Source organism: Scyliorhinus canicula, chromosome 9 (assembly GCF_902713615.1).
Source record: "Scyliorhinus canicula chromosome 9, sScyCan1.1, whole genome shotgun sequence".
Lineage (NCBI taxonomy): Eukaryota > Metazoa > Chordata > Chondrichthyes > Carcharhiniformes > Scyliorhinidae > Scyliorhinus > Scyliorhinus canicula.
Window position 1 is genome coordinate 138,900,822 of NC_052154.1, and position 25,552 is coordinate 138,926,373.

Below are 25,552 nucleotides of genomic sequence, written 5' to 3' on the forward strand. Positions count from 1 at the left end.
GGCTGGTGCCGAGAGTGCAGGACGCGGAGTACTCGGCCATTGCGATATCGGACCATGCACCACATTGGGTGGACGTGGACGTGGGGGAGGCGCGGGATCAACGCCCGTTGTGGCGCCTGGATGTAGGGCTGTTGGCGGACGAAGAGGTGTGCAGAAGGGTGAGAACGGGCATTGAGAACTATCTGGGTACGAATGACACAGGTGAGGTGCAGGTGGGGACGGTCTGGGAGGCCTTGAAAGCAGTGATTAGAGGAGAGCTGGTCTCCATGGGGGCACACAGAGAGAGGAAGGAGAGGCAGGAAGGGGAGAGGCTGGTGGGGGAGCTCCTAGAAGTAGATAGGAAGTGTGCGGCGGCACCAGAGGAGGGGCTATTAAGGGAGCGGCGTAGCTTGCAGGCCGGGTTCGGCCTGCTGACCACTGGGAGGGCGGAAATGCAGTGGAGAAGGGCGCAGGGTGCGGCGTATGAGTGCGGGGAGGGGGCGAGCAGGATGCTGGCACACCAGCTTCGTGGGCGGGGTGCGGCCAGAGAGATTGGGGGGGTGGGGGAGAGAGGGGTGGGGACGTGGTGCGGAAGGGGCAAGAGGTGAATAGGGTCTTTAGGGACTTCTATAGGGAATTGTGTGGGTCTGGGCCGCCGGGGAGGGGAGGGGGAATGAGGAGCTTTCTCGACAAATTGGGGTTCCCGGGGGTGCGGGAGGGGCTGGTGGAGGGGTTGGGGGGCGCCGATAGAGCTGCGGGAGCTAGTTGGAGGGATGGGCCGGGTGCGGGCGGGGAGGGCGCCGGGGCCGGATGGGTTCCCGGTGGAGTTTTGCAGGGGGTTTGTGGACTTGGTGGGTCCAGTGCTGGTGAGAGCCTTTGGTGGGGCGCGCGGGGGGGGGGGGGGGTTCTGCCCCGGCAGTGTCGCGGGCCCTGATCTCCTTGATTTTGAGGCGGGGCGGGGACCCGGTCCGGTGCGGGTCCTGCGGGCCCCTCTCCCTCCTGGATGTTGGTGCCGGGCTGTTGGCGGGGGTCCTGGCAACCAGGATAGAGGACTGTGTGCCAGGGGTAGTCCATGAGGGCCGGGCGGGGTTCGTGAAGGGACGCCAACTTAACACAAATGCCCGGAGATTGTTAAATGTGATTGTGATGCGGCGGTGGAGGGGGAGGCGGAGATGGTGGTGGCGCTGGATGCGGAGGGGGCATTCGATAGGGTGGAGTGGGAATGCTTGTGGGGGACGTTGGAGGGGTTTGGGTTTGGGGAGGGATTTGTCAGGTGGGTGGGGCTGCTCTGTTCGGCCCCGATGGCGAGTGTGGTTGCAGGCGGGAGGAGGTCGGGGTATTTTGGGCTCCGTCGGGGTGCTAGGCAGGGATGTCCCCTATCCCCCTTACTCTTTGCATTAGCGATTGAGCCGTTGGCGATGGCGCTGGGGGGTTCGGGGGGGTGGAGGGGGCTGACGGGGGGGGGGGGAGGAGCATCGGGTCTCGCTCTGTGCGGATGATTTGTTGTTGTGTGTGGCGGACCCGGAGGGGGGAGTGCCGGAGGTGGTGGGGATGCTAGCGGAGTTCGGGGACTTTTCGGGGTATAAATTAAATCTGGGGAAAAGTGAGGTCTTTGTAATACACCCGGGAGACCAAGGGGAGGGAATTGGGAGGCTCCCCTTCAAAAGAGCGGTTGAGGGTTTTGGGTACTTGGGGGTGCAGGTGGCGGGGAACTGGGGGACCCTCCACGGGTTGAGCTTTTCCGGGCTGGTGGAGCAGATGGAGGAGGAGTTTGTGAGGTGGGGCGTGGTGCCGCTGTCGCTGGCGGGGAGGGTGCAGTCAGTTGGGATGACGGTCCTCCCGAGGTTCTTGTTTTTGTTCCAGTGTCTGCCCATCTTCCTCCCCAGGGCCTTTTTCAAGAAGGTAACGAGTAGTATCATGGGGTACATGTGGGCACATGGCACCCCGAGAATTAGAAGGGCCTTTTTGGAGCGGAGTAGGGATAGTGGAGGGCTGGCGTTACCCAACCTTTCAGGATATTACTGGGCGGCAAATACATCGATGGTACGAAAGTGGATGATGGAAGGGGAGGGGGCAGCCTGGAAGCGCATGGAGAGGGCGTCCTGCGGCAACATAAGCTTAGGGGCACTGGTAACGGCACCATGGCCGCTCCCTCCCACGAGGTATACCACGAGCCCGGTGGTGGCGGCCACCCTCAAGATCTGGGGGCAGTGGAGGCGACACAGGGGGGGAAGTGGGAGGTCTGATAGGGGCACCACTAAGAGGGAACCACAGATTTGCGCCGGGAAATACAGGAGGGGGATTCCAGAGCTGGCAGAGGGCGGGTATTAGACAACTGAGGGACTTGTTTATAGAGGGGAGGTTTGCGAGCTTGGGAGAGCTGGAGGAGAAATTTGGGCTCCCCCGGGGAACACGTTCAGGTACCTCCAAGTGAAGGCATTTGCCAGACGACAGGTAGAGGGGTTCCCCGCGCTTCCCGACAGGGGGGGTGAGTGATAGGGTGCTATCAGGGGTCTGGGTCGGGGAGGGGAAGATCTCGGACATCTATAAGATTATGCAGGAGGTGGAGGAGGTACCAGTAGTGGAGCTGAAAGATAAGTGGGAGTTAGAGCTGGGGGAACAGATAGAGGACGGGACATGGGCAGACGCCCTGGAGAGGGTCAACTCGTCGTCGTCATGTGCGAGACTAAGTCTCATTCAATTTAAGGTACTGCATAGAGCCCACATGACGGGGACAAGGATGAGTCGGTTTTTCGGGGGTGAAGACAGGTGTATTAGATGTTCGGGAAGCCCTGCGAATCATGCACATATGTTTTGGGCATGTCCGGCACTGGAGGAGTTCTGGAAGGGGGTGGCAGGGACGGTGTCGAGAGTGGTGGGGTCCAGGGTCAAGCCAGGAGGGGGACTTGCGATCTTCGGGGTTGGGGTGGAACCGGGGGTACAGGAGGCGAGGGTGGCTGGAATATTAGCCTTTGCGTCCTTGGTGGCTCGGAGGAGGATCTTGATTCAGTGGAGGGACGAAAGGCCTCCAAGTGTTAACACCTGGTTTAAACGACCATGGCAAACTTCATCCAATTGGAAAGGATCAAATTCGCCCTGAGAGGGTCGGTTGCAGGGGTTTTTCAGGCGATGGCAACCCTTCCTGGACCTCTTAGATCAGAGATAGAAACTGAGGCCGTGACAGCAGCAACCCGGGAGGGGAGGGGAGGGCGGGAGGGAGGGGGGGGGGGAGGGGGGACAACAACGAAGGAAGTACGGTAGCGGTGGTGGCAGGGCAAGGCCTGCCCGAGGACACTGCCAGAAATGATAAGTTGGTCTGACTGTCGGTTCGCCGGCGGGGGGGGGGGGGGGGGGGGGGGGGGGGGGGACGCGCGATTAGGGGGTGGGGGGACCTTTTCGTTAAGTAGGGGGGTTTGACTTGTTTTGCTATAATTTAAATTTAAATGTGGGGGGGTTAAAATGTTTGTATTTTGAAAAATTTCTTCAATAAAATTATTTAAAAAAAGATAGTGCGCATCATGGCCTTTGCGATATCCGCTTTGATGTGGCTGAGGCCTGGCGGGCCTCTATCTACAGGGGGAACGGGGCTGTTTGGATGAGGGGACGAGCTTTGTCGGTGTAATTGGGAACCCAATGGGCGTAATATGAGAAAAAGCCGAGGCAGCGCTTGAGGGCTTTGGGGCAGTGGGGGAGGGGGAGCTCCATCACGGGGGACATGCTTTCCGGGTCGGGGCCTATCACTCCATTTCGCACTACATAGTCGAGGATGGCGAGGCGGGTCTGTGCTAAACACGCATTTGTCCTTGTTGTAAGTCAGATCAGGAGCTTTGGAAGACCAAGATCCCGTTTGTGACACCGAAGGGAACCCATAAAAAGTGGTAGAGCCGCCCGTCCGCTTCGAACGCAGTGTACTTGCAATCGCTTGTGCGGATGGGGAGCTGGTGGTAGGCAGACTGAGGTCCACCTGTGGAGAAGACCTGTACTGTGCGATCCTGTTGACCAGGTCGGATATAAGGGGGAGAGGGTACGCGTCCAGCTGCCTAAACCTGTGATGGTCTGACTGTAGTCTATGACATCCTACTCTTCTCTCCGGTCTTTTACCACCAGAACTTGTGCTCGCCAGGGGCTGTTGCTGGCCCTCGATGACCCCTTCCTTCATAAGCGTTGGACCTCGGACCTGATGAGGTCCGGTCCTGGGCACTGTACGTCTGCTCCTGGTGGCGACAGGTGTGCAATCCGGGGTTGAGGTTTGCAAACAAGGACGGGGATCGACCTTGAGGCTGCAGACAGTGAGGGGAGGCATAGGGCCGCCAAATTTGGAGGTAACATTGGAAGTCTAAGACGGTATGGCATCCTTTTTGAGCAGGATTTTGTATTTGTAGGGTAGCGTAACCATGCCAGAGAAGACGTTGGGGTACCCGCTGAGTAGCAGCTGTATGTCCTCGTCAATGCGTGATGAGGTCAGCGCGTGCATGAAGATCCTTTGAATTAGCCGCAAATCCTTGCAGGCTTGAGCATCTAGCAGTGAGGATCTTTTGTCATCTACAATTTCAAATCGTAGTCCTGTTGTGACTGTCTTTTTGGCAACTTGTAGGTGGCAGGATCCCTTTGAGGTGATCTGGTTTCCGTTGTAATCAGTTAACTTGCATGCGGCAGGTAACATCTCGTGCGTCCCTGGGACGGATGCGAGATCTTTGCTTGTCATCAAGTTTGTGGACGCTCCCGTGGCCAGCTTGAACGTGATGGGGGAAGTCATTGACTTGCACCGTAGCACTCCATTCACTTGTGGAGTCGATGGCATGCACGTGCGAGGCTTTGTTGTCAGCTCCTGTGGTTCCGCTGTGGCGTTTATGATTCCAATGCCATAGTGTTCTCCCAGGAGTGGAATTCTTTGTGGTCGGAGAAATTGTCTTCAGGTGCCGGAGTGTCCATTACATCAACTGTGCATACTTTAAAGTCTCCATGCCTTTGCATGTGGAGTAATATTTGGCTGTGGACTGACATTGGGAGGCAAAATGATTCATTTTGGGCATTTTCTGCACCTTTTCCTTGTGCAGGACATTTCCCTTTTTAAATGGGCGGAGCCACAGTGATGACCACGTCATGACGTCATGCATATGTTGCGTTCGCGTATGCGCAGCGCAACTTTCAGTCCGGGGCTGTATTGCGAGAAGTGTGCATGCGCGTACCGAGTACTTCCGGGGTCGCGTCTTTCAGGATGGCGCGCATGCGCAGACAGGCCAGCAACCGGAAGAGAGGGCCCGTGAGGAGAGGTCACCATTTCACATCTGCCTCGTGGTGAGTGTTTTCCAAGGTATGTTTGTCAAACAGCTCCAGTACCTGCTGCTTTTTCTGCTCCTGTAGTAAGCATTTATCTATGGTGGTTTTCAGTGTTAAGTCATTTTGCAGCATTAATGATTCTTTTAGATTTCCGTTGGCAAGACCATAGATTAATTGATCTCTGATGATTGAGTCTGTTAAATCACCGTAGTTGCAGCCTTGTGCTAGCAAGCGCAGATCTGTTACAAGTGGGAGATAGTCTCCCCGTTTTTTTGGAATCTGTTACGCAGGTTGAATCTTTCAATGATTTCATTGGATTGTGATTTACAGTGGTCATCAAATTTTGCCACTATCACTTGATACTTGGTTTTATCTTCAGTATCAGCCTACGTAAAAGAGTTATAAATGTCTATCGCCTGCTGGCCTGCCGTTGAGAGTAAAAGTCCAATTTTTCTGTCATCGGTGGCTGCATTTAAGTCCAGAGCTGACATGAATAGCTGAAAGTGCTGTTTTAAACATTTTCCAGTTGCTATTTAAATTACCTGTAGTTCTCATCATCCCTGGACGTAGCATCTGATCCATTGCTTCAGAAGGTCGTCTGGAGTCGAGAGGCTGCGAAGTCTTCCACAGTCGGGCGTCCGGCCTGTTGCTTTTGCTGGTTGCGTTGGTTCTTTCTGTTCAAAGAAGCCACTCCTGAACCATGTTATGGTTCTTAAAAGAATGCTAGAAGTCGTTCAGCAGTTGAAGGATGGTTATTGTGCTCCACAATAAATTACTTGTTAGCTTTTACTTACAGAATGGCACTTGTAAAGATACTGCTTTTCTATGCTCTGCAACTAGGCCTAACCACTTGCGCCCTGAGCTCAACTTCCGTCCTGTCCTGCTCCCCTGCCTCTCCAGCCAAAGTGAGCGAGGGTGGGCCTTCGGCGTCACTCTTATATGTCCCCGTGCTGCCCCTGGTGGTACTTCCATTTCCCATCAGCCTCTTCTGTACACACTCAGGCCAGGATCACTACAACACTCAAATGTAATTCTCAGGAAGTGCATTTATCGGAAGATCCATCTGATCTCTCAGATGGATATAAAAGATCCCGTGGCCCTATTTTGAAGAAGTGCAGGTGAGCTTTCCAATACCTATCTCTCAACCAACATCTCAAAAACAGATTGTTTAAAACGCATTGCTGTTTGTGAACCCTTTTTTACGTGCACAAATTTGACTGCCTCGCTTCAAATGTTGTGACAGCGATTGCCTTTCAAAGTACTTAATTGATTGTAAACTAATTTGCGACACCCTGAGGTCATGAAAGGCCCGGTATAAATGTTAGTCTATTTTTAATAAGCACCTCAGCTGACAGCTGGAACAGCTGGCCTGCTCAGATCACCAGGCTGGTGAGAGAAAAGCTGCTGTAGTCAGCAAAGGCTGCAGCGGTGAACAGTCGCATGGCCTGAAAACTGGGATATTTGCCACACACCCAGGGATGGAATCAGTACCTCTTTTGGTACTGTTATACTGACAGTGTGGGGGCTGGTTTAGCTCAGTTGGCTGAGCAGCTGGTTTGTGATGGAGAGGCGAGGCCAGCAGCGTGGATTCAATTCCTGTACCGGCAGAAAGTATCATGAAGGCCCCCACCTTCTTAACCTTGCATGAGGCGTGGTGATCATCAGACTAAATCACCACCAGTCAGCTCTCCCCTTCATTGAGGACAGCAGCCTATGGTCATCTGGAACTATGGCGACTTTTCTTTACCTATTGATAGTGTGCACCAGGTGACTAGTATGCTTCAACAGTCACACATATTATGACCTGAAAGTCTATTTCCCCACTCTAGATGGCATCCTGGAACTGGACTACTCGTGCTTCTTATAAAGGACAATCAGAGGTGAGGCGAGGACATGCTGGCCACAGTGGTTAGCACTATTGCTTCACAGCGCCAGGGTCCCAGGTCGGTTCCCAGCTTGGGTCACTGTCTGTGAGGCGTCTGCACGTTCTCCCTGTGTCTGCGTGAATTTCCTCCGGGTGCCCCGGTTTCCTCCCACAGGTCCCAAAAGATGTGTTTGTCAGGTGAATTGGACATTCTGAATTCTCCCTCGGTGTACCCAAACAGGCGCCAGAATGTGGTGTCAAGGGGCTTTTCACAGTAACTTTATTGCAGTGTTAATGTAAGCCTATTTGTGACAATAAAGATTCTTATTATTATGTGTTTTGCTGTTGGCTTTCCAACTTCTTCCATCGGGCAGGAGATGCAAAATTATGAGAACATGCATGAACACACTCAAAAACAGCTTCTTCCCCGCTGTTATCAGACTCCTAAACGGCCCTCTTATGGACTGACCTCATTAACACTACACCCCTGTATGCTTCACACGATGCCGGTGTTATGTAGTTACATTGTGTTGCCTATTATGTATTTTCTTTTATTTCCTTTTCTTTTCATGTACTTAATGATCAGTTGAGCTGCTCGCAGAAAAATACTTTTCACTGTTACCTTGGTGCACGTGACAATAAACAAAATCCAAATCTAATCCAACAGGGACTGATGGAAGGCAGATACAGTAACAAGATGAAAAGTGCCTTTGAGAAAAGTCAGATTTTCACATCTCCCCATGGAGGCCTCCACAAGCAAGAGCAGACATCTGAACAACGTCTACAACATTATCTTATGGAACTTTGTTAGTGGATGTTGTAATACGAGAAGCTTGTTTTTCTATGTCTGCTGAAGCTGTACATTTGTTAGATCAGTATGAAGTCAGCTGTTTTCCATTGATTTATTTTAATGCAGTAGAATTGGTGGCACATTTAAATTGGAATGAAAGTTAGATCATATCATTAATGGTTAACCACATTCCTTAACAACCACTATTCAACAGGATCAACAACATTTAGCTAAATATAGAGAAATAAAATAATTCAAAATGGTCTTCTTGGGATACTCTTGTTTCTGAATAGTAAAGGGATGTGTGTGCGAAGAACAATTATAAATGGCAAATTAACATGTTATTAATGTGAACTTGATTTCAGGTTTGATTATTTTCTTTCAGCTTCTTCTGAAGAAAAGGTCACTGAAGAAAACCACCACTACCTGTGAAGACAAAAAGAGTATTGTGATTGCTGATCTTATCATCTTTCCATTTCAGTGTTTTAGCTGTTTCTTTAATGAACCCAGTGTTCTTGATTCTATCGTTCTTTTTGGCAACCTGTTGAAGTTGATATCACATACCAGATAAAGGAATACTTCGCAGTCGTGCTTCTAAACCTTAAGTCTGCTGCCCTGCTGCATCTAAACAACAATAACATCCATTTACAAAGCAGCTTTAATGATCAAAGAACTTCTTAAAGGAGGAAAGCAAAAGTGGAGGGAATTGCAGAGTCTAGGGCCTTGACAGGTGAAGACACGACCATCAATGGTGAAGCCATTAAAATCAGGGATGCTCAAGATGTCAGATTTAGAGGAGTGCAGATATCTCAAAGCGTTGCGGACTAGAGGAGAGAACAAAGATAATTTTTTTTTGAAAAATACTTTATTGAGCATTTATATTATAAATATTAACAGAATAAGCAACCACACACAAACAACAACAAAACCCAGCCAACATGGCTTACATAAACAAAACCCCAATAACCATTCCCCATCACCCTTCCCCCACTTTACCCAACTGAAAACAAAGATAATAAGGGGTGAGCCCATGAAGGATTTGAGAAAAGGATGAACATTTTAAAGTTGGTGCATTGCCTATTCAGGAGCCAATGCAGGTCAGAAAGTCCAGGAGTGATCAGTATGAATGGGATTTAGAGCAAGTAAGGACACAGGCAGCAGAGTTTTGGATATCATCAATTTTATGAAGGGTAGAATGTGGGAGGCCAGCTGAAGTTGGAATAGTGAAGTTGAGAGGTAGCAAAGACAAGGCATTTAATCAGCAGATGGGCTGAGGCAAGCACAGAGCAGGGTTGAAGTTATGGAGGTGGAAAGTAAGTGGCCTTAGTTATGGTGTAGATATACAGTCTGAAGTTCATCTTGGAGTTATATTTGACAGCAAGGTTGCAAATGATCTGGTTCAGCCTCGGAGAGTTTTCAGGGGGAGGGATGGAATTGGTGGTTAGGGCGGCACAGTGGCTCAATGGTTAGCAGTGCTGCCTCACGGCACCTGGACCTGGATTCGATTCTGGCCTTGGCTGACTAACTGTTTGAGGTTTGTACATTCTCCCTGTGCCTGTGTGGGTTTCCTCTAGGTGCTCTGGTTTCCTCCCACAGTCCAAAGATATGCACAGTAAGAGGTCTTACACCAGGTTAAAGTCCTACAGGTAACAATATAAACCAGTATGGAAACCAGGAAGGAAGTCAGGTGGTTTAGTGGACATGAGGGAATAGGAAGTGCCTTTCATGGACATGGTAAGCTCAGTGAAACCATGAGGGAAGACAGGAGAGAAATTCGAGAAAGATACAAGTTCAGGCTCAGAAAGACAGCCAGTGGAATTCTCCATCAGCAGGATAACCCGTTCCGCCAGCAGCTCCACCCACGTCCATGGATTTCCCGACAGCACGGGGCTGCCACAATGGGTAACCCTATGGCCGGCCGGGGGAACAGAGAATCCTGCTGCAGGTGCGGATGAGCTGGAAAATGTTGCTGGCAGACTGAAGAATCCCACCAGCCAATTGTAAGAAGTGTCCAATGCTCCACCTGATTTTAAATAACTGAAAATGACTTTAAAAAAACATACTGAATCAATTACAGGTTTCACTGTTCACACTGATTAGTTATTTTTAGTAAATTAATATTTTTTTAATATGTACTAACTTTTAAAACATGCCCTACTTGTACATTGGTTGCCTAAAAAAATGAGTTCACTTTGAATAGCCTCCTCAAATAGCCACAATCAGCAGAAACCTATTGTCCATGCTAATCTGATATGGGGGCCTGGCCAATTTCATAGGCAGCGGCAGTGCTCAGTCCAGTATTTTTGAAACCTGCATAATGATTGCAGAAACTCACTCTTGCTTGACATAATGTTGGTTTAAAATCCCATGATCCTTTGTGTTAGTTTGGCTGATTTCAGTTGAAATGCAATTGTAAAACATTAAGCTTCCACTTATTATTCTCACCAACAATAATTTCCAGCCTCTTGGATCCCTCAGCTGTATAAGATTGTGTCAGGCGCTGAAAGAGCTGTCAAGTGCTGGCGTTCCGGTCTAATCTCTTTATTCGTGATCAGAATGATCTCATGGTAGTGATACTGCACAGCCTGAGGTATTCGGCCCACGTGCTTTTGCTGGCTCTTAAAAAGAACTATTTAATTCGCCCCATTCCCTCATTCTTTCCCTGTAGCCTTGAAACTTTTTCCACCTCAATTATATTTTTCCACTTTCCATTTGATTGTAATTTGCGAAATTGTTTCAACCGCTCTTTCAGGCAGTGCATACAAGATCATAACAATTTGTCCAGTTTCTCTAATCTTTCGACATAAGTCCCATATCCATAGATTATGACAAATCTCCTCTGCACCCTCTAAGTTCTTGACATATTTCCTAATATAACTAAATAGCCAAATCTATATATTGGCTTTAGGAGGAGGGGGGGGGGGGGGGGGAGGAGGGGGGGGGGGGGGGGGGGAGGGGGGGGGTGCATCCATGATGACCAGGCCCATGATCGGGGGCTACCAATTGGCGGGCGCGTGTGATCCGGGGGGGCCTATCTTCTTCTGATCAGGTCCGCTGTGTGTCTCCGCCATGTTGCACGGGCCCGGCGCGCAAGCAGCTGCCTCGCGTATGCGCGGACTGATGTGCAGGCCCCATATCAGCAGCAGGAGCTGTGTGGCCTATGCTGGGGTCCTGCTATCCCTCCTAATATAACTAAATAGCCAAATCTATATATTGGCTTTAGGAGGAGGGGGGGGGGGGGGGGGGGGGGTGCATTCATGATGACCAGGCCCATGATCGGGGGCTACCAATTGGCGGGCAACCAATTACCAATTACCAATTAGGAACAGTGCATTCACTGTTTTGTCAGAGAAGCTTGGAGCATGCTCTCTCCGCTGCTGCACTTCTCACATTCTCTTACACAAACTTTAAGCAACACAGGCTAGCTTTAAATGGTTCTAACCTTGCAGTCCAAATATGTTCAGGCTAGGTGGATTGGTTATGCTAAATTGTCCCTGGTTGGGATTATGGGGCCTAGGTGGACTGTGCTTTCAGAGGGTTGGTGCAAACTCCATGGACTGAATAGCCTCCTTCTGCACTGGGATTCCATGATTCTATGGACTTACGCCCTCTCCAGAGGCATGCATTATTGATGATTCTGTTAATGCCATTTCTAGCCTGTCTAGATCCATCTTGTGTTTCACTTATTCCAGACTTTTGCCTTGAGAATGTTCTCAGCATTGATTGCACACTGTAATCATGCAGAGTAAAAAACAGCATGCAGTTGGTGTGCTTCCTGCATCAGAATCAATGGACAGAGGTTAACTGTGCATCCCAATCCCTACAGCGATTTTTGGGAATGTCCAATGTAAACTCCATCAAATCTTAAATTTTTGTGAATTCGGTAACGACCATGGTGTGAGCGGTCACACATTTGGCAGCTCCCACTCGAAGCTGTTTATTTTTCAGACCTTTTCCCTGTTTGGAGGGTGGAGTTGAAGGGGTTCATGGAGCGCATGGGGGGAATTGGACCCATGGAGGTTTGGAGGTGAAGGAATTTTCATACTTATCCCATGTACACAGGGTGTACTCGCGGATCGATTGCTTTGTGATGGATAAGACTCTCCTGCCTGGGGTGGTTGACTCGGAGTATCCGCCGATTCTGTTTCAGACCACGCGCCGCATTGGGTGGACTTGCATGTGGAAAAGGTGGGGGGCAGCGCTCACAGTAGAGGTTAGATGTGGGGTTGTTAGCTGATGAGGAAGTGTGTGAGCGGGTGAGGGCTGCCATTCGGGGGTATGTGGAGCTGAATGTCATGGGGGGACATTTCAGCCACCACACTATGGGAGGCACTTACGGCAGTGGTCAGGGGAGAGTTTATATCGATACGGGCATATAAAGATGTGTAGGAACAGAGCATCTTTTAGACTTCTGTTTTTCTTTTCTCTTTCTTTTGGTTTCCTCTTGTTGCATTGTTGGCTGTGAGGTGTGCGAGCGGGGGGGTGGGGAATCAGTGGTGGGCCGGAGGTTCAGGTGCCTTCGGCGGATACTGCCAGGCTAGTTGGGTGGGCTAGTTAACGGGAGCGCAGTGAGGATATGCAGGTGGTTAGCGAAGTAGAGGGGGATGGGGTTGTTGTTTAGTTTAGGGGAAGGGAAGGGGGGGCTGCTGACAAAGCTTTTGTTGTTGTGGCGTTATACGGGTGGGAATGGTGATGGTGGACATCTAGGGGTGGACCTGGGGGGTCGCGTGGCACAGGCAGAGGGCTGACCTATGAAGGTGTATGGTTGATGAGCCCTCCGACCAGGCTGGTCACATGGAACGTGAGGTGGCTGAATGGATCAGTGAAAAAAAAACTGAATCATAGTGAAACGGTCGCATGTTTTTGTGCATCTGAGGAGTTTGAAGGCGGACGTGGCCTTTTTACAAGAGACACATTTGAAGACTGGGGACCAGAGAAGGCTAAGGAAAGGGTGGGTAGGGCAAGTTTTCCATTCGGGGTTAGATATGAAAACGTGTAGGGTGGCGGTGCTGGTCAATAAACATGTAGCGTTTGAGGTGGGGAATATAATAGCAGATTCAGGGGAAAGGTTCGTGATAGTTAGTGGGAAATGGGAGGAAATGCTGCCGTGGTCCTAGTAAATGTTCACGCCCAAAATTGGGATGATGTGGACTTTATGGGGCGAGTATTGGGGAGGATCCCAGACCTGGAGTCGCACCGGGTTGATCATGGGTGGGGACTTTAACACGGTCATTAATCCGGGGTTGGGCCGGTCGAGCCCGAGGTCAGGGAGAGTGTCGGCGGTGACGAAGGAGCTGAGGGGGTTTATGGAGCGCTAGGGGGGAGTGGACCGGTGGCGTGGAATGCCTCAGGCAGGAACATGAAAACAATAGGTATATTGTAATCTCTACTCACGGTGTGGCTTTCTCTTTATCGGATGTAACAAACACAGATTGGGTGATCACTTTGCTTTGAATCTTAATTCATTTGCCACTTTAACACTTTGCCCTCTGTCCACTTTAACCTCTCCTCCCTTGGTCTCCCACATGTCATAATATACACACAAGTATATGATGGTGCAGAGACAGACATTGATTGACACACAGGATGACCAATGAACACACAGAACACAGCAGCCAATCACCAGACAGGACATGGCCACTAAAAAGCCAGAGGGCACTAGTTTTCCCGCTCTCTTGGGATCCAGCCTCTAAGACAGCCAGAAGCCCGTGAGCAACAACTACGAACATACACCATGTGGTAGTAAGATAGTCTGGTCAGGTTAGCTTCAGGTCTCCAGTCAACTCAGCATAGTGTCAACCCACAGTCTAAGTATGTTTAACAGTTGGTAGTTCAATAAAATAAAGTTGCATTTCTCCAAGAGTTGGAAGCCTGTCTCTCTCACTGCTAGGTAAACGCAGTCCTCGCATACCCAATATACCCAACACATCACCACACTGTTCCAGTCAACCACAACAGAAGCTGAAAGGGACATATCTTTCAATGAGGCACTTTACCGCCTTCCAGTCTCATATCAAGTTCACCAATTTCAGATTAGAACCATTCCTCACATTTTCCTTTGGACGGCAGTTGCTGCTGATGATTCTGTTAATGCCATTTCTAGCTTGGCTAGATGCATTTTGTGTTGCTTCACTAATCCAGACCCCCTTTTGCCTTGAACTGTCAGCCCTTTTGTCATTTAAATCACTCCTCCTTCCTCCCTATCACAGACCTCCCCTTCTGTTACATCCTCCCCCTTTTCCTTGCCTCTGTACTTGCTTAAGATTTGTTACACTTTTAAAATTTTCCAGTTCAAAAGAAAGGTCACAATCTGGATCATTAACTCTGTTTCTCCCTCCATAGATGCTGCCAGATCGACTGAATATTTCCAGCATTTTTAATTATGGTCGGAGAACTCCCTGGCTGTTGGGATTCTCTTTTCCTGCAGGCAGCACAGGCCTGCCCGCGTGTTTCCCGATGACGTGGGTTGGCTTCAATGGGAAACCCCATTGACAAGCAACGGGAGTAGAGAATCCCTCCACCAGCGAACAGCATGCCGGCAATAAACATATGGGGCTGGATTCTCCGATTTGAAGACCAAGTGCTGCACTGGGGTGGGAACAGTGGCATTTTACGGCAGAAAGATTGGCGCGGAAAGCTGTGTCGGCCATGTGTGGTCTCGTTGGGAACTTGGCCCATCGGGAACGGAGCATTGGGGGAGGGCCTCAGGTGACACCCCGAGGCCGTCCCGACGGCCTGCAGTGTATTCTTCAAGTATGCCATTTTTGAACGGGTGGAACATTGCAAAAGGGCCGCCGCTCCCATTTCAGCGCAAACGGGGATTCTCCAGCCGATCACTGAACACGATTTTGGTGTCGCCGACAAGAGATTGTCGCCCACTGTTCGGGAACCGGAGAATCCAGCTGTATATTTCAGATTTCCAGAATCTGCCGCGATTTGCCTTTTTGCACATAAATACAAAGCAAACTGCTGTGGTGGGAAATTGGGGCCACATTAGTCCAATAAGGGTGATGGAACCATCAATTCACCAGACACGTGCTTTCAGATATGAACAGTGGTTTTAATCTACTTACTACAGAGCCAGCCTGTTTCCCGTTGATGAACTCTCGGTGAACTGCAGGCTGACTCTGGGCAAGGGTATTTATACAGCAGCACAAGGGGGAGGAGTCGTGGGCGGAGCCAAGGGTGGAGCCCTGTACAAACTCCTGAGCATTCCCATAGCTACTCCCCCTAGTGGTCGGATAACGCTACTGCGCTTTCAAAGATACAGTGTGAATTACCAAGTTACATTCACCACAAAGGGCAAGAGCAGTGCGGCCTATTTCTCCTAGTTTTTACCCCCTTATTAATGAGTGTGGCACAGCCACAGCCTCTGGGCACAGACCATCTCAAAGTGTAAAAAGCCATAATCTTCACCACTCTTCTGTATGGCACCGAGTTGTGGGTCCTGTACCACCATCATGTATGCCTTCTGCAGCACTTCCATCAATGCTGCCTCCACAGCATCATTAAGATCTGCTGATAGGACCTCATCACAAATATTGAAGCCCTTGAACCAGCTGACATCTCTGGCATTGAGGCCATCCTCCTGCAAAGCCAACTGTGTTGGACAGGTCATATTGCCCGGATGGGCAACAGTTGCCTGCCAAAGATTGTGTTGGATGGAGAGCTGGCTCTAGGAAATTAAAATATAGGCCCCAGCCAAATATTACAAGGACTCCCTGAAGAAGTCATTCTCCGTGTGGCACATCAACCATCGCCAATGGGAAGCAAAGGCCACAGATCATGGTCCCTAGAGTTGCAACATTGGAAGTGGCACAGACATCTTGGAGACTGAGCAAAGAGCCAGCAATGACTGCACCTTCACTTGCACCCGCTGTGGGAGATTCTGCCAGTCACGGATAGGCCTGATCAACCACCAATGGGCTTGCAACCGATGAGAAGAAAAATACAATCTTCCAGGATTTTACAAGGCACTTTAGACTCTTGGTGTCAGCTGCCCCCACCGTGGGTAAAATTTCAGCAACGGCTGGAGGAGCCATGTAAAAGCTTCAATTTGCTGACAAGCAAACAACCATCCAATGCCTCCTCTGCCACTGGTAACTTTGCAGCCAGGGAGGATGAAGGTGTGCAGGTACATGGAATGGTGCTGCTGGCATGATGTCCAATTTTATGCACCGCCCCCGCCCCCTCTCCCCATCCACTTTCCATCCTGTCTGTGGACAACAGTAAAGTTCCAGCCTATCTGTGTGTTTATTATAATAATTACAGATAGAAGCAATCTCTTGCTCCTGCATGCTTTTGCAAAAATCTTAGTTTTTTTTTAATAAATATTTTTATTGAGGCATTTATAAACATCAGACACAACCATAACCAAGATCAAAAAACATAAAAAGATAACAAACAGGCAATCGCATCATATCTAAATAAGTAACCAACAAACACAGCCCGCTCTCCCTACCATACCCCTCCCACCCTCTCTGCCTCCACCTTTTCTTGTTAACCCCAAACTCCCCCCCCCCCCGCCCACACCCCCTGCTGACTTACTGTCCTGGAAGAAGTCAATGAACAGTTTTCATTTTTGGGCGAACCCTTCCATCGACCCCGCTTAAGGTGAACTTGATTTTCTGCAGCTGAAGGAAATCCGTGAGGTCGCGCACCCACACACCCCAGTTTTGGTGGCTCTGAGTCCCTCCACCACAACAGGATCCACCTCTGGGCTACCAGAGAGACAAATGGCAGAACATCGTCTACTCTCGCCCCAGGTCCTCCAACACTTCAAACAATGCCAATTCTGGACTCGGAACCACCTTCACCCTCAGTACCTCCGACATCACGTCAGCGAACCCCCGGCAAATCCCTCCAAAACATGTGACCATGATTCGTGAGCCTCCCACACACCACCCCCACCTATCCTCCACCCCCTTAAAAACCTAATCATTCTGGCCACCGTCATATGCGCCCTATGGACTCCCTTAAATTGAATGAGACTCAGCCTGGCACACGAAGAGGACGCATTCACCCTCCTCAAAGCTTCCTCCCATAACACAGCCTGCAGCTCACCCTCGCCCTTCCCCCCCCCCCCACCCCCCAATAAAGCCTCCTGTCGAACTTCTCAAATGCCCCATTCACCCCCAGCAGGTCTAATACCCCTCCACCATTGCCATCCTTCACCCTGCCAATCACCCACAACGCCTCTTGCTTCCTGAGAAGGTGGGCCAGAATCCTACTAGCCTTCTCCCCGTACTCATATACACTCCCGTGGCCCTCCGCAACTGCCCCACTGCCTCCCTGTGGACACCAGCCCAAACTCCATCTGGAGCTTCGGCCTCTCCTTCAACAATACCCTCTCCGGGGCCTCGAATACCTGCTCTCCTCCTGCAAAAACCTTGCCATCTCTGCTCGCTCCTCTTCTCCCTGTGCAGCCAGATCGATATGAACTCCCCGAAATCACTGCCTTGAGTGCCTCCCACAACGTGGCAGCTGAGACCTCACCTGTGCTGTTTAATTCCATGTACCCCCGGGTGGCGACCCTCACCCGCTCACATCCTCTTCCTCCACTCGCAGGCCCACATCCAATCTTCACTGCGGGCGCTGAACCCGCCGATCCACTTATATGTCTCCCCAATGCAGTGAGTGGTCTGAGACCATGATCGCCGAATATCCAGAGTCCACCACCTCCACCAGCAACGACTTACCCACGACAAAAAATCAATCCGTGAGTCGACTGTATGCACATGGGAGAAGTATGAAAACTTCTTCTCCTTTGGCCTCCCAAACCTTGTGAAGTATTCAACACTAATTAACCGCAAATGAAGGCTCCCCAGCTGATTGTCGGAACCATGCTCGTCAACTCTCCACTAAAAATGTCGAGCTGCACTAAGCTGCACTTGCTCAGCCAACCCCATCCAGCTCCTCCAGACGGCGGCGCTGGCCCATCCTGGACAGCTCCCTCTCCAGCTTCCCAGGAGACCACCTCGGAGGTGTCACAGCTGTCATCCCCACCCTCCACCACTGCAGGTACACACACCTCGGTGGGAAATGTTAGTGGTCAGGCTTCTGGGGCACAATCTGGTGAGCACCACACTGCTGCTGATGTACATCAGGTAGAAGTAGGAACCCCCAGGCGAGACAGCAGTCGGAGGTCTGCTTGATCCCAGGACCCAGCTGGGTCCCTGCCTGATGCTGTAGAAGATGTCATCCAGGAGCTGACGGAGACGATAGGGTGTGACCGGGACATTCAAAGGGAGATGTCAGTGACACTCCAGCAGATCCATAGCCGCTTGGAGGAATCCCAGAGGCTACAGCCACAGGAGATGTCGCTGGCAATGCAGGACACCGAGGCCAACACTGCTAGTGGAGACCGCAGTGGAGAGCCTGGTGCACACGTCAGCACCGTTCGTGAAGCTGTCCAAGATGATGCGCAGTCAGTGACGGCCACCGCTGAGAGTCTAGACAAAATGCCTGCCTCTCTGGGGGATGTCAACCAGCAACAGGCTGACCTTGATGAGGTTCTGCGGGACATGTCCCGCTCTCAGATTGGAATGGCTGAGGCACTGTGGAGCTTGTCCCAGTCACAGGTGGGCATTGCCGAGGTGCTGAAGGGCATGACCCAGTCATTGAGGAGCATTGCTGAGGGCGTCGACAGGATGGTGCGGATCATGGGGAACCGCCAAGGCTGGCAGAGCCAGATGATGCAGGGGCAGCCGGGGCTCGAACAGCTGCCCCTCCATCCCAAGGTGAGCCCCAGGGCCCTCTGGGCACTGAACGGGAGTAGGGGGAACTGGGCCCCAACCGGATCCATCCCATGGAGTGGCGCCGGTGACCACCAGGTTGCCTCGAGTTCCACCCCTCTGATGAGACCCCATTTCACAGCCAGTACATGTCACTTGGTGGCAGGGCTGTGAGTCGAGACCATCCAGCCTCAGAGCTTTGAGAGGTTGCCCACCAGGGGCATCAAAGGCCATGAGATGTAGTAAGCATGAGATGCCTACAGCTCTGATGTGCATGCTAGGTCACACCTAGATGCAGTGTAGTGCTAGGAGTGCAAAGCACATCAAAGATTACTGAGGTTACCGGGGTAGGGGGGGAGGGTGTGGGGGTTAGGTAGAGGGTGAGGGGGCTGGGAGTGGAGGAGGGAAAAGCCACCCTGGGAGGGTGGGGAATTGTCAAACACAATAAAAACCTTTGAGCACAACCAGTATAATGCCTCTGTCCCCTTCTTCCTCAATGCAGGCTGACCTCTGAACCCTGGCCCACCTTCCCGACATCCCTCCCCCCCCCCCCCCCCCCCGTGGCACTCACCCACCCTCTGGGCCAGGGACATGTCTTTGGAGCTGTGTCCCATCCTCTGAGTGTTTGGATGTTGGCTGTTTTGTGAGTGGTGTTGCCTCCCGCAGTGTTCAGGCACAGTATCCAGATATCAAGGTGCGAACAAAGATGGTACTTACCTCCTCGGCTCACCACCTAAGCCCTTCCGCCAGGTACACATTTTACTAAAGGGGTACTAATCAACGCCAGTGTGGCCAGTTTGCTGGGGAGGGTGATGAATGACGGGAGGCCGTTGGATATGGGTGGCTCACATTAATTGTATGGAAATGGGGCTTTTGTGGTGATAATAATTTCTCCCACACCCTACAGCGAGATCCCGATTTCATCGCTGGGAACAAGCCCGGTCGCATCACAAACTGTTTGGAGCCTGGCGCGGTTCTCATTTACGGCTCTCCCGCTATTCAACAGCCTCATTTCGCTTAAGCAAGAGCATAACAAGACCAGCGAATCACGGCCATAGCTGACAGTATCCAAAATTATCTTTAATCTTTTACGCCCTGACCTTTGGCTCAGATTTTCACTACTGCGCCAAATGCACACAAACAGGAGAATTCCCGACCTCTGCAAACGCAATCTGCAAAAATGCCTCCCCAATCTTTGAATATCAGTGCCGAGAGCTATAATAGGAATTGATGCGGGCGACTCCGGAAAATAGCGATTGGTCAAAGTGTAGCCACCTGAGTGGCCACTTCCCCACACAAAATGGAGAAAGACAAAGACAGCAGGGAAAATAGACAGTCTACCAAACAAGCAGTTTTGCAGAGTTCCTGTGTATTCTGCCTGCAAAGAAAGCAGACAGCACTGAAACCAGCAGCCATGCATATTAAGAGTGATCCCCGGGAACAATAGCTACAACAATTAGCTACAATTTAAGACACTCAATAGCAAGTCAGACTCCTCGGCGCCAACGGGAGTCTGAAACAAAGGAGACAAACAAGCCAGGAGAGAACCGCCCAGCGATCGAGAAACAGCCCAGTATTGGGACTTCATACCAATCGATTGGTATGGGATCCAATCAATTGGAAGTAAGCTCGGGGTCCGCCCAAAAGGGCGCGAAGCCCCTGGGACGTATAAAAGACAGGTCCCAAGTTCAGTTCACTCTCTTAGCCGGCCCCTCCCAGCAGAACATCTTAGCAGCTCTCGAAGAACTTGACCATAAGGAGGAGAGGCCTGGCCAACTGCTGCACCATCAAGTAAGTGTCCAGTCAACTCACGCTATGAGATAGATGCTCCTGACCCCTTAGTCTATACCAGCTGGAAGCCTGCAGACTCAGGATCGAGCAAGAGGCCATTGTTTCCTGACCCAGCTGGTTCCCTTATCCAGATAAGTATTGGCCAGTTAGTGGTAGGAATAGCCTAGTCTTTTAGTATTGTATGCATGAGTAGCGATTAACTGTGTATTAATAAACGTGTTTTGATTTGAACCTTACTAATTGGTGTATTGAGTCATTGATCTGAACTTGAACTTGAACCTCGTGGTGGTATCATAAGGATACCTGGCGACTCTAGAGCTAAGTAATAAAACAGAGCCAATTGAGTGTAAAGCGCACTCACCAGAACGAGCAACAAGAGGCAAACCCGACATGGAAGGGCCGACTCTGACATGAATAAAAGACGGTCTTTCTGAAAGGTCCATGTGAGAGGTTGTCTATGGTGAAGTCTCTGTGCCTTCGAGGAGACGCTATTGAGTTGTCTGGTGAGAGTTAAAGCTGTGAATGTTGTCCAACAATACTACCACTGGGCAGCAACGGCAGAAAAAAGTGAGGGGATGGGTACAAGAACCCGACACAGATTGGGTACAAATGGAGGAGGCATCCTGTAAAGGAACAACCCTCCGGGCCCTGGCCACAGCAGCACTCCCATCCTCCTCAACAAGGTACACAGCGAGCCCAGTGGTAGCAGCCACACTGAGAATGTGGACCCAGTTGAGACAGCACTTTGGGATAACCAAAATGTCCCTTATGGCCCCATCTGCAGCAATCACATATTCCCCCCAGCCATGCTAGGTACCACCTTCAAAAGATGGAGGTGGGACGGAGGCTTCTATGTAGGACACAGACTGGTGACATTGGACGAAATGACGAGGAAGTGGAAACTAGCAAGAGGACAGGAATTGAGACACCTCCAAATAAAGCACTTCCTCCTCAAAGAGACAGTAGGGTACCCCGGGGCCCCAGAAAGCACACTACTAAAGGAACTGATAGGCACAAGCAGCGAGAAGGAGGGGCCATGTAGGAAAATATACGGACAGCTACTGGACAGAGCCTGAACACCACTGGACGGGACCAGACAGAAATGGGAGGACGAACTGGGGACAGAGGTAGGATGGGGACTCTGGAGCAAAGCACTGAGCAGGGTGAGCTCCTACCTCCTGTGCAAGGCTAAGCCTAATGCAGCTCAAAGTGGTGCACAGAGCGCAGCTGACCAGAACCCGAATGAGTAGGTTCTTCCCGGAGGTGGAGGACAAATGTGAACGGTGCCAGAAGGGCCCAGCCAACCACACCCACATGTTTTGGGCTTGCCCCAAGCTTGCTGGGTTCTGGACAGCCTTCTCCGAGGCAATGTCCAAGGTTGTGGGGGTGAGGGTGAAGCCATGCACAATAGTGACAATCTTCGGGGTATCGGAGCAGCCAGAGCTACACATGGGGAAGGGGGTCAATGCCCTTGCTTTTGCTTCCCTAATCGTATGCCGGTGAATCCTGCTCGGCTGGCGATCAGCAGCATCACCCACAGCTGCAGACTAGCTCGCTGACCTCTCGGTATTTCTCCACCTGGAGAAGATTAAGTACGTCATCCGAGGGTCCGAGGAAGGCTTCCTGGATACTTGGGGGCAGTTCGTCGGCCTGTTCCAAAACCTGTTCAAGGCCAACAGCGAGAATTGAGCCAGGGAAAAAAAAAAAGATGAAGAACCAAAGGACTGCGCGGGGGGGGGGAGGGGGGGGGGGGGGTGAGAAAAATGGGTAAACCACAAGAGAAGAGGAAGGGTGCTGAAATCAACGGGGGGGGGGAGGAGGAGAAAGGGGGGCTATCATAGGGCAGCAAAATGTACGTACAGTTAGTCAAATGAAGGACAAAACAAACCTCTCTGTAAAATAAAGCAAATTTGCGCGGGCAAGAAAAATGTAATGTATATAAGTAACAACTGTTTATAAATATGAGAAAAGACAATAAAAAGATTTTTTTTTAAAGTAAATGTTGTCCAATTTTATCTAACCCTAGAACAGATGGCCCACCATTTCCTAGGAAAAGAATGCAATTGCTGCTTGCCTATTCACAATGTACTGTACAAAGCACTGATTTCATGCAGTGAATTCGGAAGACACAGCCAGGGAGATGGCATCATCTTGCTGCCATTGCCTGGTATAGATAGTCTATAGTCAGGTAGTTAGCAGCCAAGACTCTGGCAATGAATGCTGAACGGTATCATGCTGATTGTCCCAACCACATTTCTTCTTGCCACCCATCTGTCAGGATGTGCCCACACTGTCGACCTTGACTAGGTCCCTCACATATGCACACTGACATGGCATAACGGTGTGACTGAGTCACACTTCGGGGCAGCATGGTGCCACAGTGGTTGGCACTGTTACCTCACAGTGCCAGGGTCCTGAGTTCAATTCCGGCCTCGGCTGACTATCCATGTGGACTTTGCACATCTCCCCGTGCCTGCGTGGGTTTCCACCGGGTGCTGCAGTTTCCTCCCATAGTCCAAAGATGTGCAGGTTGGGTGGATTGGCCATGCTAAGTTGCCGCTTGGTGTCCAAAAGGTTAGGTGGGGTTACTGGGATAGGGTGAGGCCTGTCCCTAGGAAGGGAGCTCTTTCAGAGGGTCGGGACAGACTCGATGGGCCAAATGGCCTCCTTCTGCACTGTACAGATTCTATGATTCTATGAAGTGAAAGTAAACCAGTAAGGTTGTCAGTGGGCGCAGATTACAGCAGCTACCTTTGAGTAACAGCTCTGTAATCAGAGTGGCTCATGACTGTTCCTGCCTTATAAGTTTATTGATAGAATGATGGCACAGGCTGGGAGGGCTGAAGTGCCTGTTCCTGTGCTGTATTGTTCTTTGTTGATGCAGAGGAAGGGATGGATCCAGCTGCCTGATGACCATTTTTGAGACCTTCTTAGTAGTTTACCTCAAACTTCCTGATTGTCACCTACTCAATTTCCCCCATCACTTCTGATATCTCTCCCCCCCCCCCCCCCCCCCCCCCCCCCCCCCTCCTCCTGATTGCCAGATGGGTCTCAGCCCAGCGGTTGCATGTAACCGGGGAGCTGTGTTCACCTGTCGGACATCTAAAATCAGTTCACTGAGTAGGTGACAATCAGGGTGTGTGTCGTATACAATAAGGAAGGTCTCGAAAGGAGATTACAGCGATACTCAGGATAGCTGTGCTGCTAGGTTGAGAGACAAGTGAGTTCAACCTGAGCCACACTTGTAAACATAGAACATAGAACATACAGTGCAGTATTCGGCCCATCAAGTCTGCACTGACCCACATTAAGCCCTCACTTCCATCCTATCCCCATAATCCAATAACTCCTCCTAACCTTTTTGGTCACGAAGGACAATTTAGCATTGCCAATCCACCTTTGGACTTTGGACGTCTTTGCAACATCTGAACCTTAAAAACAATAGCAGCATTGCCCATTAAATTTCTGCTCTACCCTCCCAGGAATAATTAAGCAGCTATTAATTTAAATACATTTTCTTTTGTGGAACTTCATTTCATGGCTAATCAGATGTATAAACCTCCAGCACTTGGGAAGGTCATAATGTTTATTTTGAGTATTTTCTATCCTTTACACAGTGTTGATGCAGCATCTGTTTTCTCATCAACCTCTCAATAATACTGATTACAAACTAATATCCTTGGGGATGGAATGAATTAATGTAAGCCAGTAGGATGCCTGAAAGCACACTAATGTACATTAATTTATCAGTGCTCAAGGAATATTATCGGAGAGGTGACATTAATCAGAGGTTAGTAAGGGGTTGTTGTCGTAATGATTCCGTGACTTTGAGAAATGTTATGTGGGAAAGAGTAACTTGCCATCTAACCAAATATGGCAACTTAGAATGGCAGTGAGACTGCTTCTGTTTACACCATTCCTAATAGATCTCAGTGACACTTCATAATACTGTCTATTTCTTGTAAGTGTGTAGAGGGGATGGGCAACATTCTCAGCTGGTTGCTTGGTACAATACAGACCTAACCAGCCAAACCATATTAAAGGTGGAGCTGGGACAAGTAAATCCTTACTTTGGAAAACAATGGGAGAAGGAGGAATTAGTTAGTTAGAATGAATAATGTCAACACTTGACAATTTTACTTTCTGTCTCTCTATTTTACTGACCATTCATCTATGTTGAAAATCAGGAAGAAGAAATTGCAGTCCTGAACTTATGGAAAATGCAGTATCATAAAATTGGTACCTCTGGTGCACAAACCTCTATAAGTGCCAGGCCACGTGTTATGGATCAATGAACAGCTTTGGTTAAAATGTATGATGGAAAAGAACAGTTTGGTACTGACATGTGAGGCGCGATCAATTGGACAAAGACGATAGTTGAATCCAACTGTGGCTTTATTGCTATAAGATGTGTGGCCTCCCACAGCAGCTGGCGAAATGGCTGCTAGCTGGAGGGCACGCATATTAATACAGCAGGCAGGGGCTACCAGCGAACCTGTAATACAGGTCCTACCGTACATCAACTAATACAGGAGCAACAGTGGTTTACCACATTCTCCCCCTGTTAAAATTGAGTCTGGCGGGGGTGGTGGAGAACTATATACAACAATGAGTTAATATTTACAGTATTTGATTTTTAAAAAGTCTTTTGAAGTCTGGTGCCAGTTAGAGATTTAACCGGTCGGTTGTCTTGATGTTCCGCTGAGAGCGATGTTAGCGATGTCGGCGATATCGGTGCTGGCCTCTTCATTCACGGGCAGGGAAAGGACGGATGGTCCTGATGGGATTGGGAGCACCAGGGGAGGGGAGGGTGGCACCGAGTCGGAGAGGTGGGCGTGTGTGGAACCTGCTGGTGCTAGGTCCCTGAGGGAGACAGTATCTTGGCGGCCGTCGGGGTACACCACATAGGCATAATGGGGGTTGGCGTGGAGCAATTACACCCTTTCCACCAACGGGTCCGCCTTGTGGAGTCGGACGTGCCGACGGAGCAGGACTGGTCCTGGAGCTGCGAGCCAAGTCGGGAATGAAACCCCGGATGTGGAGTTCCTGGGAAAGGCTAAAAGACGTTCATGGGGTGTGTTGTTAGTTGCGGTGCACAGCAGTGACCGAATGGAG

General features: G+C 50.3%; 1 protein-coding gene across 4 annotated transcripts in view; it reads right to left on the bottom strand.

Moving 5' to 3' along the window:
* Positions 1-8,043: 8,043 nt before the first annotated feature.
* ppp1r32 (protein phosphatase 1, regulatory subunit 32) overlaps positions 8,044-25,552 on the bottom strand; it is a 282,513-nt gene continuing 265,004 nt past the window's right edge. For all 4 annotated transcript variants that reach the window (XM_038807694.1, XM_038807697.1, XM_038807698.1 and 1 more), the window contains exon 15: positions 8,044-8,339. The gene's annotated coding sequence lies outside the window, so the exon portion shown is untranslated. The remainder of the gene's footprint in view (positions 8,340-25,552) is intronic.